The sequence below is a fragment of the Panulirus ornatus genome, chromosome 1 (genome assembly GCF_036320965.1).
Source record: "Panulirus ornatus isolate Po-2019 chromosome 1, ASM3632096v1, whole genome shotgun sequence".
Classification (NCBI taxonomy): domain Eukaryota; kingdom Metazoa; phylum Arthropoda; class Malacostraca; order Decapoda; family Palinuridae; genus Panulirus; species Panulirus ornatus.
Window position 1 is genome coordinate 10,684,280 of NC_092224.1, and position 14,925 is coordinate 10,699,204.

Here is a 14,925-nt window from a genome sequence, read left to right on the forward strand (position 1 = left end):
AATTGGAGTTGGTCGATAATTTGGTGACTGAATGTGGCTGGTGTGTGTGTGTGTGTGTGTGTGTGTGTGTGTGTGTGTGTGTGTGTGTACAAGAGTAATGACATGGTACATATATACGAGGTTAAAAGACAAAACAACACGACTAGAAAGCTCTCTTCCCGTAACACACATACACACACAGCAATCATATCCACACCGGCTAAATACGAGAGAAAGCTGATGCTTATAAGAAAATGTCGGAAAAGCTAATGGAAAGAGAAATGGAATGTTAACATCAAGTGAAATTGATGAATGCGAAAGGTAATGGGAGTGAAACACACAAAGAGGGAACATAAAAAACTGTGGAGCTTTCGTTATATGGAGAAGGCAAAGAAGTCAACAGAATCGAGACAGGAGTGAAAATGGGCTGGAACTTACTTGGGGAAATAAGCGGAATAATGAAAAACAATATGTTGCACCATCACATACTTACAAATGCACGAAACTTAGAAATCACTAATTAGCACGAATCATTTTGGAACTATTGCTAAACCATCATGGACAAGAGCATAATGACGGGAGGAACATAACTAACCAACAGACAACTTTAGTACAAGAAAACGTGTTGATATAAACTGCTACATAATTGGGACAGAGTACCCTAAAAAATAGTAAAAAAACAGACAAAAACGAGAATACTACACTAAGAAGCCGAAATGATGAATTAGAAACTAAAACTTAAGACTGAAAATATTAAGAATCAAAGCGGGAAAGAAAGATACAGTGGAAGATCCTGTATAAAGATATACAAAGACTGATGACAGAATCTCAAAAATGAATTCCATTAATGGCTCCACTAATATACTAACAGACATCATCATACAAAGAGACACAAGAGAAACAAACAATTTGGCTCACCAAAAAAAGTGAAAGACAAAACTTTAAGATGTATGAAACTAAATCAGACAGACCTAAAATCAAACAAGGTGATATAACAATACATCCACAAGAAGGATATATGATAATAAAAAAAAGAGAATCAGATAATGTATAGAAAAAATACGAGCTAGATGCAATAGACATTCTAGTGTTCAACATGATGAACACAGGGACATACAACCCATCCAAAGCAAAACGATATAAATTCTATAAAATCTCAGTTCATGTTGGAGGTTCTGAGTCGAGTTTGATAAACCTGATTCGATCATCATATGGTATGGACACTTTAACTCCCACTTTCTGACTAGGAAGAAAAGGACACAGAAGAAACATACAGCAAGAAATATGAACAAGCAAACAACTGATCAGTAGTCGAAATAGAACAAACAGAATATATGAATCATGCCAGCCATTCATCCACAATCATGTAAACTATAAACTGATGAGAGAGAAAAAAAAAATCCACCTGCACTTTAAGAGTGATACGGCACTATCCTCATACATAAAAGCTGATTATACAAAGACATTATAATAATAACAGAGATAATGAAAACATTTGATACGGAAAACGTTGGAGAATCATACAGCACAACATCAAACGACAGGATGACAGTTACATTAATTTTCATAAAATGGAACAAGATTAATTGACTAATAAAATGTACGAACTGGATTGGTGTTTTTATGCACAGCAATACTAACAATAACACAACTATGTTTCATGAGCGACTAAGCCAAATAGTAAGGGAAATGATACAAGTAAAACTATTATGAAACGCAACATTCTAACGAACAGAAAACGATGAATGAGTAGAAGAGAATGGGTACAAATATATATATATATATATATACATATATATATATATATATATATATATATATATATATATATATATATATATATATATATATATAAATATATATATATATATATATATATATATATATATATATTATATTTCATTTTATTTTTTTCCATACTATTCGCCATCTCCCGCATTGGCGAGGTAAGCGTTAAAGAACAGAGGACTGAGCCTTTGAAGGAATATCCTCACTTGGCCCCCTTCTCTGTTCCTTCTTTTGGAAAAATAAAAACGGGAGGGGAGGATCTTTAGCCTCCGGCTCCCTCCCTTTTTAGTCGCCTTTAACGACACACAGGGAATACGTGGGAAGTATTCTTTCTCTCCTATCCCCAGGGATAATATATATATATATATATATATATATATATATATATATATATATATATATATATATATATATATTGTCCGCCGTTCCCCACGTTAACTAGGTAGCGCTTGGAACAAACGAATACAAGCGGGATTTGCTCACTTCGCTTAGCTGTCATGTGTAGGACACCTAAACTACAGCCACCTACCCACCACTAGACCTCGCAGACCTTTCCATGGTTTATCCAGGCTCCTTCACGTGCTTTTTTCAGTCCATTTACGACATTTCGCTCTCTATAAGCCACATCGTTCCAATAAGCTCTGTCCCGTGCACACATTTCGCTTTCCTGCATGTTCAGGCTCTGATCACTCAAGTTATTTTTCCTTACAAACTTCCATCTCCAGTTTAGTCCCTTGCTTCTCCTTTTCCCCTCTACTTTCGACACACGTATCCTCTTTCTCAACCTTTCCTCATTTCTTCTCTCCATATGTCCAAACCATTTCTTCACACTCGCCAGCTCTCTAAATCACACTCTTTTTATTACCACACATCTCTCTTACCCTTTTATTACTTACTCGATCACATCACCTCACACCACATATTGTCCTTATACATTTCATTTTCAACACATCCATCGTCCTCCTTACATCATCATCTATATTCCTCCCACATGACGACCTCTCTTTCCACACACTCCTCAATACTTCAATAACCTTCGCCCACTCACCCACCTTTTGCTCCTATGGTTGGTTCTACTGGCTGCCAGTCCACTCACAGGTATTTAAAACACTATTTCTTCCAAATTTTATCCATTCAAATCAAACCCCAACTAACCTGTCCCTCTGCCCTAATAACCTTGCTTGTATTCAAATATACCCTCAACTTTCTCTTTTCAAACACCCTCTACTCAGTCACCAATTTCTGCAGCTTTTCACTCGAATCTGCCACCAGTGCTGTGTCCTCAGTCAACAACAAATGACTCACTTCCCAGGCTCCCCGCACTACAACATACCGCATACTCGCCCCTCTCTCCAAGACCCTTGCATTTATCTCCCTGATCACCCCAATTGTAAACAAATCAAACAGCCATGGTGACATCACACACCCCTGCCGCAGACCAACCTTCACCTGGAATCACTCACTCTCCTCCCTTCCAAATTGTAAACACGATTTAAAAACTTGACAAAAACCTATCACTGCTTTTAATAGCTTTCCTCCCACACCATATATTTGTAAGACCTTCCACAAGGCATCTCTCAACCCAGTCATATGCCTTACATAAAAGCCAAATACAGGTCCTTCATTTTTCTGTATTTCACACAAAATCTTTAGAGCAAACACCTTATCCACACACCCTCTTCCACTCCTGAAGCCAAATTGTTTCCCCTAATCTGATGCTGTGTGCATATGTTCACCCTCTCAATCACCTCTCTCCCATACAAGTTACCAGGCACACTCGACAACCTTATACCACTATAGTTATAACACTCACTTTTGTTCCCTTGCCTTTTTACAATGGCTCTATGCATACATTCCGCCAATGCGCAGGCTCCTCACTATGATTTAATCATACATTAAAAATCCCAGGTAACTAATCAGCAACATAGTCACAGCCTTGCCACTTTTAATCTGACGAACTGCTTTTAGCACTTGTTCACTCTTCACTAAATCACTTTTCGCGGCTCTCTCACTTTGCACACCTCCTCGACCCAAACACCCTACATCTGCCCCCTATCTTCAAATACACTTAACAGTCCTTCAAAATAATCATCTCATCACTTTCCCATTTCCCCCTATCACTGCTGTTACTAATAGGTCATATGTTTATCTCACTTTATTAATCTCCTTCCGAAAATCTTATTCTCTCTGAAGTTTATTGATAATTATCGTTCACCTCAGCTCTCATTTGCCCTCTTTTTCAGCCCTTGCACCTTTCGATTGACCTTCTTCAGCTTTCTTATAACTCCTAATCATTCTTCCTGGTATGTACCGTCCATAAACCTCTCTTTTCTGATTCACTAGCTAATTTACTTCGTCATCCCACCACTTGCTACCCATTCTCACCTGCCACACGCTTCTCTTGCACATGCTAGCGCTGCATCCCTTAACACCTCCCATTCCTCACCTACTCCCCTAGCATCGTTTACTCTCATCTTTTGCCACTTTGCACTCAGTTTCTCTTGGCGTTTTTCTCAACTCTCTTTTCTAAGATCACTTATTTCACCACCCCCCTCCTGTTCATGTTGTTCCCTCTTTTCCGAAAACCTCTGCTAATCTTCACTCTGGCTTCTACCGGGTAATTGTCATACATTCCACTAACTACCTCTCTCAACATTCATATCCAAGTGTCTCTCTTCTACACGCCTATCAGTTAGAAAGTAATACAAAAATGCCCTCTGACCATCTCTCCTACACACCCTCGTGTACTTATGCATATGACTCTTTAAACCAGGTATTCTCAATCACCTGCACTTTTTGATTACAAAACTTCATTAGATGTTCACTACTCCTATTCACCTTACTGACTACACAATGTCCCTAATTATACCCTAAATTGCCACATTGTATACCTTCATATTTAAATCATCCATCACTATTACCTAACCTCTACCATCAGAACTGCTAACACACTCACTCAGCTGCTCTTAAAACATTTGCCTCTCATTACCCTCCTCCTCATGACCATGTCCATAAGCACTAATATTCACCCATGTCTCGCAACCCATTTCATTTTTAACCACATCATTCTGCAGCTCACTACCTTACGCTCAAACGACTTCCCACGACTCAGCTCTTGCCCTCTCACCCACCTTTGACTTTACCCCTTAGATCTTCAAAAAACATTCCAATATATATATATATATATATATATATATATATATATATATATATATATATATATATATATATACATATATATTTCATACTATTCGCTATTTCCCGCGATAGCGAGGTAGCGTTAAGACCAGAGGACTGGGCCTTTCAGGGAATATCCTCACCTGGCCCCCTTCTTTGTTCCTTCTTTTGGAAAATTAAAAAAAAACAAAAAAAACACTTCCTCCAGTTTTTCTCCATTCAAACTTAGCTCCTAGTAAACATGTCCATCAACCTTAATGAACCTAATAACCTTGCTCATATTCACATTTACTCTCAGCTTTCTTCTTTCACACACTTTACCAAACTCAGTCACTAACTTTGCAGTTTGTCACCCGAATCAGCCACAAGCGCTGTATCATCAGCGAACAACAACTGACTCACTTCCCAAGCTCTCTCATCCACAACAGACTGCATATTTGCCCCTCTCTCCAAAACTCTTGCATTCACCTCCCTAACAAACCCATCCATAAACAAATGAAACAACCATGGAGTGATATATATATATATATATATATATATATATATATATATATATATATATATATATATATATATATAAATATATATATATATATATATATATATATATATATATATATATATATATATATATATATATATATATATATTACACTGGCATTGCTTATTTCCCTAACGTCATAAATAAAATATGTAGCATGTCTTTATCTTTACACACACACACACACACACACACACACACACACACACACACATTGTCCTCCGTGGTACAGTGGCTAAAGAAAATATGTGTGTGTGTGTGTGTGTGTGTGTGTGTGTGTGTGTGTGTCCACACAGCAATGAAGACATGGTACATAAATACACGATTAAGAGACGGGACAACACGACTGTAAATCTCCCTCCCTGTAGCACACAAATTTAGGAATCACAAATAGTGGTCACACACTAGCACTAGTCTTCTTTTAACACTAGTTGAGGCGCCAGGGACAAATGCATGCCCTAAGACATATCATTAACTCTCTCTCTCTCTCTCTCTCTCTCTCTCTCTCTCTCTCTCTCTCTCTCTCTCTCTCTCTCGGGTGTGGACCGACCGCTGCAGCCAGGATTCGAGCCCAAGTGGGCCCTGCAGGTATAAAGTAGCTGCCGCAAAAGAAGAATGATCATGGTACCAATACAACACCCTAGATTCTGGGATGCAGACTTTGTGATCGTGATTCTGTGGGGTTTGCAGAACACTGTGGAGGAAATGGTTATGTTCAGCATGTTCATGCTGTTGTAAGGTCGCTGATGTGTTTTGAAAATGAACAAAGAGCAACAAGTGACATTTAAAGAAATATACTACTACTGCTACACCTAATTCTACAACTACTACTAATTCCTTTACTACTACTAGTACTACTTCTACTAACTACTACTACTACTACTACTAATAATAATAATAATAATAATAATAACAATTATAATGATAACAATAATAAATTCTGTTGCAGCAACTAATACATCGTCCGGGTGCAAAAGCAGAGGCCGAAATAGCAACATAGTAACACCAGCATCAGTACAGCAATATCAATGACAGCAGGAGGAGGAGGAGGAGGAAGCAACAGCATTCGTTGCAGCAGCAGTAACAAAAGCACCAGCAGCACTAGCACGGGCAGCTGACACAGCAGGACTATCAGCACGTTTAACGAAACATTGTGTTTGAGACTTTTACTCGGGAGGACAAGAGTGAAGAGCAGTGTTATCAGCGCCTTCCACCCGGGCCTGAGTGCCGCTTCCTGCTTTATGCGTCACTCTCGACTCTCCCTCATACTCCCTGACTCTCCCTCATATCACCTGGCTTTGCCATTTACTACCTGGCTCTCCCTGACACTACTCGTCTCCCTCAGACATATCCTGGCTCTTCCTGATGCTCCTTGAATCCCCAGGTCACTTCCTTTCTCTTCCTGATGCTCCCTGTTTTTCACTGATACTTTCAGTCGCTCCCTGATATTTGCTGCTTTCCCTGATACTCCAACACTTCCTGACACTCCACGAATCTCCCCAGCACTTCCTGGCTCTCCCAGATGCTCCCAGTCACTCCCTGATATCTCTGACTCTCCCTGACGCTATACAACAACGTATCACACTCTCTGGCTTTGCATGACATTTCCTGGGTCTTCAGAATAATCCCAGTCTCCCTCTACCACGCCCTAATGTTCACTGCCACCCTACGTATGGTATCCCCCTTGCGCTTCATGGCATTCACTTTGCTCTATATGGCATTTTCTGACTCTTCAGGAACTCCTTTGCTCTCAAGAACTTCCCTTGGACCCTCCAAACACTGCTGATTATCTCTGGCTCTCAACTGAACTCTCCGGCTCCCTCGACCGTAATCAAAGCCTTGAATCAGTGATCCTTTCCGCTGTGACGTCCAAGTGAATTTATGGGTCGTTTATTCCTGTCCTCATTTTCAGAGGTGTACAGGAGGTCGAGGGACTGGGAAATACGACTTCTAATCTGTGTTTACAGAATACTTTTATGATGACAAACCAAAAGCAAGGATGGAAGGGTTCAATATGATCATTTCTTCTATGATTGTGAATCAAACCTCTATAATTTCTGGCCTTTTCACTCCGTGAAGGTGATGGGTATAGGAGTGAAAATGTGCTTCTCTAAAGAGAAATGACTAAGAATGACGAAGGCTATGAAAATAGAGCCATATTTGTCCTACGCTGTAAGACGACCTTCGTTCATACATAAACATACACTGATCATAATGTTAAATGCTAGATACTAAGCCACATGACCACAACCGGTACGTCCCTTTAGCAAGACGGCACGATCCTTGAGCCCGACAGCACAACCCTGGAGCAGGTGTCTCAACACCATCCAAGGGTCGTGTCGTCATGCTAAACGGTTCGCATCGTCTTTCTCAACGGTTGAACAACCTGGCTAACCTTACTGATCCTATCCGAACTTTATGCACATAATGACCTTTCCGTATCTTTAATGATATAAGCTTTTCCAAACATCCAGAGTTAAGTCCTAAATGTATATCAGATCTACTGGTCACTGACTGCACCATGTATAACAACTTTCTATCACTTTGTCTCAGTGGTCGATGTAAAATACACCTGGGTCGTGTAACTGGAATAGTCTGTCTCAGCTTGTATTCTGGTTGTTGGTCTTTGATAATCAGTGCTTCGGCGATGTGTCGTCGTATTGTGTCTTGTTCACGGCGTTGTATCCTTGTAGATATAACAACAGTCTCTTGTGTGAGGGCAGTGTTGTGCTTCTTGGTGACATGTAGTCTGATGGAGCCTTCTTGTAGGTGTAGGGTGAGTCGTCTGGGTAATATGAAGCTTGTGTTTCACACGTAGGTCAAGTTAGTAAGGAACTCGCGGTTTCCTTGTTGAGATCTGACTTCTTAAAGTATGTTGGAGACGGATTACTCTAACTGCACGCCCCAGCATCGAGTTACAACCGGTAAGAGCGCCGTTCTACATGCACGTCCGGCCTCTTGGTATTACTCAGCCTTATCAAGCTACCTGCAGTCATTCCACGCTGCTCCAACTCGGACCTATCCTCAAGATCCTGAAGAATTTTTGACGAATTTAAGTCGAAACGTTGAGAAAACCAGAGGAGGTATCCTACACAACTTTCCACCCATATCAAAAGAATTTTAAGACAACTTGGAAAATGCAGTAAAAAATCTGATGAAAAACTAGTTATCTGGTCATTTTAAGAGTCCGCCATATCAGGAAAGGAGAAACGCGTCACTGACTAACCCGGTCCTGGGTTACGAGAGTCAGAGAGAATCAGACGAGCCCGACCTGACCTCAGCGCCACGTTCGAACAATAACTGTCTCGCTTGGCCTAACTTAATGTATTTAGTGATGGACTGTCTATATTTCTACCTCGCAGAATATTGTTCTTCTGTGTTTCCTTAACTATTCTGATGATGCCACATTGAAAGTGAAAGCCTGATAGATATAAAATGAATAGTTTTGGACAACTGATGTTTGAGCACCCACCTAATGGGAGAATGATACTGAGAAAATTAGAGAACATAATAAAGGAGATTAATAACTAAATATGCTTTTGTATTCAATTCTAAATGCAGTAGAGAAAACCTGCTCCCAGTTTACGCAAGTATATATATATATATATATATATATATATATATATATATATATATATATATATATATATAAGCTTAGTCAGGGTACATGTAGCAGCTGTGGGAAACTACAAAAAGGTCTGTTAGGCATGAATGTAAATAGGGATCCTTGATTTCGCTACTCGCACTTCCTTGCTAACACGCGGGAAACAGCGCACTATATATATATATATATATATATATATATATATATATATATATATATATATATATATAATAGAGTGAATTGGAACGATGTGGTATACCGGGGTCGACGTGCTGTCAATGGATTGAACCAGTGCATGTGAAGCGTCTGGGATAAACCATGGAAAGTTCTGTGGGGCCTGGATGTGCAAAGGGAGCTGTGATTTCGGTGCATTATTACATGCCAGCTAGAGACTGAGTGTGAACGAATGGGGCCTTTGTTGTCTTTTCCTAGCGCTACCTCGCACACATGAGGGGGGAGGGGGTTGTTATTCCATGTGTGGCGGGTTGGCGATGGGAATAAATAAAGGCAGACAGTATGAATTATGTACATGTGTATATATGTATATGTCTGTGTGTGTATATATATGTGTACGTTGAGATGTATAGGCATTTTTATTTGCGTGTGTGGACGTGTATGTATATACATGTGTATGTGGGTGGGTTGGGCCATTCTTTCGTCTGTTTCCTTGCGCTACCTCGCTAACGCGGGAGACAGCGACAAAGCAAAATAATAAAAAGAAAAAAAAAAAAAAAAAAAATATATATATATATATATATATATATATATATATATATATATATATATATATATATATATATACATGATGATTCTAATATTAATAATAATGGAAGGATGTTCTGATTTTGCTGAAAAACCTGTCAGTATTTTTGTACGTTATTTTTTTTTTTTAAATACAGCTATAATATTTCAGGTTTTTTTGGTGACCTTGGCGCACAACTTCAATCATACAATGAAGAATATTGAACCTTTTGCCCGCCAAACAGTAGAAATAACGAAAGCCCATGGTAAATGCAGCATGTAAGGAGGCGGGCGCAGCCAGACTACCTCCCTCCCTTACACCTTGGCTGCACATGATCACAGGGCGCGTTCCACCGTGGTACACAGAGATGAACCTCACCATTGATGTCTTTAGGCCGAGTTCATCAGCGAGCAGCCTCGGCTAACGCATGATGAGGCCTTACCAGCTCTGCAGATTATATTATCAACATTGTGTCGTGCCTCTCTCTCTCTCTCTCTCTCTCCCCCCCTCTCTCTCTCTCTCTCTCCTCTCTCTCTTTATATATATATATATAATTTGTTTATGGATGGGGTTGTTAGGGAGGTGAATGCAAGAGTTTTGGAAAGAGGGGCAAGTATGAAGTCTGTTGGGGATGAGAGAGCTTGGGAAGTGAGTCAGTTGTTGTTCGCTGATGATACAGCGCTGGTGGCTGATTCATGTGAGAAACTGCAGAAGCTGGTGACTGAGTTTGGTAAAGTGTGTGGAAGAAGAAAGTTAAGAGTAAATGTGAATAAGAGCAAGGTTATTAGGTACAGTAGGGTTGAGGGTCAAGTCATTTGGGAGGTGAGTTTGAATGGAGAAAAACTGGAGGAAGTGAAGTGTTTTAGATATCTGGGAGTGGATCTGGCAGCGGATGGAACCATGGAAGCGGAAGTGGATCATAGGGTGGGGGAGGGGGCGAAAATTCTGGGGGCCTTGAAGAATGTGTGGAAGTCGAGAACATTATCTCGGAAAGCAAAAATGGGTATGTTTGAAGGAATAGTGGTTCCAACAATGTTGTATGGTTGCGAGGCGTGGGCTATGGATAGAGTTGTGCGCAGGAGGATGGATGTGCTGGAAATGAGATGTTTGAGGACAATGTGTGGTGTGAGGTGGTTTGATCGAGTGAGTAACGTAAGGGTAAGAGAGATGTGTGGAAATAAAAAGAGCGTGGTTGAGAGAGCAGAAGAGGGTGTTTTGAAGTGGTTTGGGCACATGGAGAGGATGAGTGAGGAAAGATTGACCAAGAGGATATATGTGTCGGAGGTGGAGGGAACAAGGAGAAGAGGGAGACCAAATTGGAGGTGGAAAGATGGAGTGAAAAAGATTTTGTGTGATCGGGGCCTGAACATGCAGGAGGGTGAAAGGAGGGCAAGGAATAGAGTGAACTGGAGCGATGTGGTATACCGGGGTTGACGTGCTGTCAGTGGATTGAATCAAGGCATGTGAAGCGTCTGGGGTAAACCATGGAAAGCTGTGTAGGTATGTATATTTGCGTGTGTGGACGTATGTATATGCATGTGTGTGGGGTTGGGTTGGGCCATTTCTTTCGTCTGTTTCCTTGCGCTACCTCGCAAACGCGGGAGACAGCGACAAAGTATAATAAATAAATAATATATATATATATATATATATATACTTAGAAAAGCAAATGGATTTGTATGTAGCATTTACGGATCTGGAAAAGGCATATGATAGAGTTGATAGAGATGCTCTGTGGAAGGTATTATGAATATATGGTGTGGGAGGCAAGTTGTTACAAGCAGTGAAAAGTTTTTATCTAGGATGTAAGGCATGTGTGCAAGTGGGAGGAGAAGAAATAGATTGGTTCTCAGTGAATGTCGGTTTGTGGCAGGTGTGCGTGATGTCTCCATGGTTGTTTAATTTGTTCATGGATGGGGTTCTTAGGGAGGTGAATGCAAGAGTTATGGAAAGAGGGGCAAGTATGCAGTCTGTTGTGGATGAGAGAGCTTGGGAAGTGAGTCACTTGTTGTTCGCTTATGATACAGCGCTGGTGGCTGATTCGGGTGAGAAACTGCAGAAGCTGGTGACTGAGTTTGGTAAAGTGTGTGAAAGAAGAAAGCTGAGTGTAAATATCAATGAGTGCAAGGTTATTGGGTACAGTAGGGTTGAGGGACAAGTCAACTGGGAGGTAAGTTTGAATGGAGAAAAACTGGAGGAAGTGAAGTGTTTTATATATCTGGGAGTGGATTTGGCAGCGGATGGAACCATGGAAGCGGAAGTGAGTCATAGGGTGGGGGAGGGGGCGAAAGTTCTGGGAGCGTTGAAAAATGTGTAGAAGTCGAGAACATTATCTCCGAGAGCAAAAATGGGCATGTCTGAAGGAATAGTTGTTCCAACAATGTTATATGGTTGCGAGGCATGGGCTATAGATAGAGTTGTGCGGAGGAGGGTGGATGTGCTGGAAATGAGATGTTTGAGGACAATATGTTGTGTGAGGTGGTTTAATCGAGTAAGTAATGAAAGGGTAAGAGAGATGTGTGGTAATAAAAAGAGTGTGGTTGAGAGTGCAGAAGAGGGTGTTTTGAAATGGTTTGGTCACATGGAGAGAATGAGTGAGGAAAGATTGACTGAGAGAATATATGTGTCAGAGGTAGAGGGAACGAGGAGAAGTGGGAGACCAAATTGGAGGTGGAAAGATGGAGTGAAAAAGATTTTGAGTGATCGGGGCCTGAACATGAAGGAGGGTGAAAGGTGTGCAAGGAACAGAGTGAATTAGAACGATGTGGTATACCGGGGTCGACGTGCTGTCAGTGAATTGAACCAGAGCATGTGAAGCGTCTGGGGTAAACCATGAAAAGTTCTGTGGGGCCTGGATGTGTAAAGGGAGCTGTGGTTTCGGTGCATTATACATGACACGTAGAGACTGAGTGTGAACGAATGTGGTCTTTGTTGTCTTTTCCTAGCGCTACGTTGCGCGCATGCGGAGGGAGGGAGTTCTCATTTAATGTGTGGCGGGGTGGCGACGAGAAATGAATGAAGGCAGCAAGTATGAATCATGTACATGTGTATATATGAGTACGTCTGTGGGTGTGTAAATATATGTATACGTTGAAATGTATAAGTCTGCATATGTCCGTGTGTGGAAGTGTATGTCTATCCATGTGTATGTGGGTGGGTTGGGCCAATCTTTCGTCTGTTTCCTTGCCCTACCTCGCTGACGCGGGAGACAGCGACAAAGTATGACATATATATATATATATATATATATATATATATATATATATATATATATATATATATATATATATATATATATATCTTTTTCTTTCTTTCAAACTATTCGCCATTTCCCGCGTTAGCGAGGTAGCGTTAAGAACAGAGGACTGGGCCTTTGAGGGAATATCCTCACCTGGCCCCCTTCTGTGTTCCTTGTTTTGGAAAATTAAAAAAAAACAAAAGAAAAAAAAATGATGAGAGGGGAGGATTTCCAGCCCCCCGCTCCCTCCCCTTTTAGTCGCCTTGTACGACACGCAGGGAACACGTGGGAAGTATTCTTTCTCCCCTATCCCCAAGGATATATATATATATATATATATATATATATATATATATATATATATATATATATATATATATATATATTCCTATGAGTCCACCGGGAAAATGAAACACGATATGTTCCCAAGTGCACTTTCGTGTAATAATCACATCATCAGGGGAGACTGACTGTTATATTTCTCTCTTTTGTCTCCCCTGATGATATGATTATTACACGAAAGTGCACTTAGGAACTTGCGGTGTTTCATTTTCCCCGTGGACTCATAGGAATATATATATATATATATATATATATATATATATATATATATATATATATATATATATATATATATATATATATATATATATCAGATTAAGGACTATTCCATCATTCTCGGGTTGCCCTATTATGCTCAAGGGGTTAAGTTTCTCAAGAAAGTAATCCCTGCCTCGACATTCCATACTTCGTCAGGTGAAATTGGATCGTTCGCTCATTCTGTGCAGCTATAAATACCTAAGGGTTTTCTTGTCAAGAAACCCGTTGTTCCACTTGTCTTTCCCACCCTGATATATTACTAACTACTATATCAACAAACATTTCAAAAGCAACGATGACCCATTCCTGTTGAATCGAATGTATTTTTTTTCATCCAGTTCAGTCTAGACAAATCTGCTAGTAAAGCTCAAGACCCAAGAACATAGTGAAAAGTAAGAACGATCCTAGAAGTTTCCTAAACTAATCCTGCCTTTGTTATCATTGCCTTTTAAATCCAGTGTTGTGGATCTCGAGCTCCTCCATCCATGTTTAGAGACCAAGTACCGAGGTATCCCCTCAGAGAGACATTACGATTGTTATCTCTCTTTCCTTCCGAGGTTCAACACGTTCACACCAAAGCAAAGACTATGGTAGCAGATTATACACTCGTGCATACTGAAACCCAAGGGGTAGTCTGCTGTCAATACAGTCGATAAAACTTGGATATATACAGGGAAGGAAATGTGAAGCTTGTCGCAGTCTTGCTGGATGAGCTATCGAGCAGACACGTTGATGTTTATATAGGATGTAGACACAGTTAGGACCACACTCTACACACACACACACACACCCACACACACACATACACAGGTCTCCATAAAAGAACACGTACATTACAAACACTCGTCAACTTTATACTGCAATATATATCTCCATACAGATAATCATGACTACAGTCTTTCAACTGCACATATCTCTCATCACTTCCTCTTTACACACAAAAAGGTTGGTTGGTTGTTTGGGGTTTAAGTAAACCAACTGCCAGTATCATTACTTCAAGTGCACCAAAGTGAAAAATAAGGTGATCAACACCTTCTTCAGGTGTTAAGGATACCTCTAAACCCACGTACACTCACCATGCATGTGGTCCACGACAGACAAAGGCGTGACGGATGCCATATGAACATTACTATTGCACACATTAGGTGAGGTGCTGCTCCCAGCAACACCTTACGGAAAGACACCAACGATAGCGTCCACCCTCCCATCCCTTGCCCTGACCTGCACCAGTGTAATGTAACGTACGAGGCAAGACA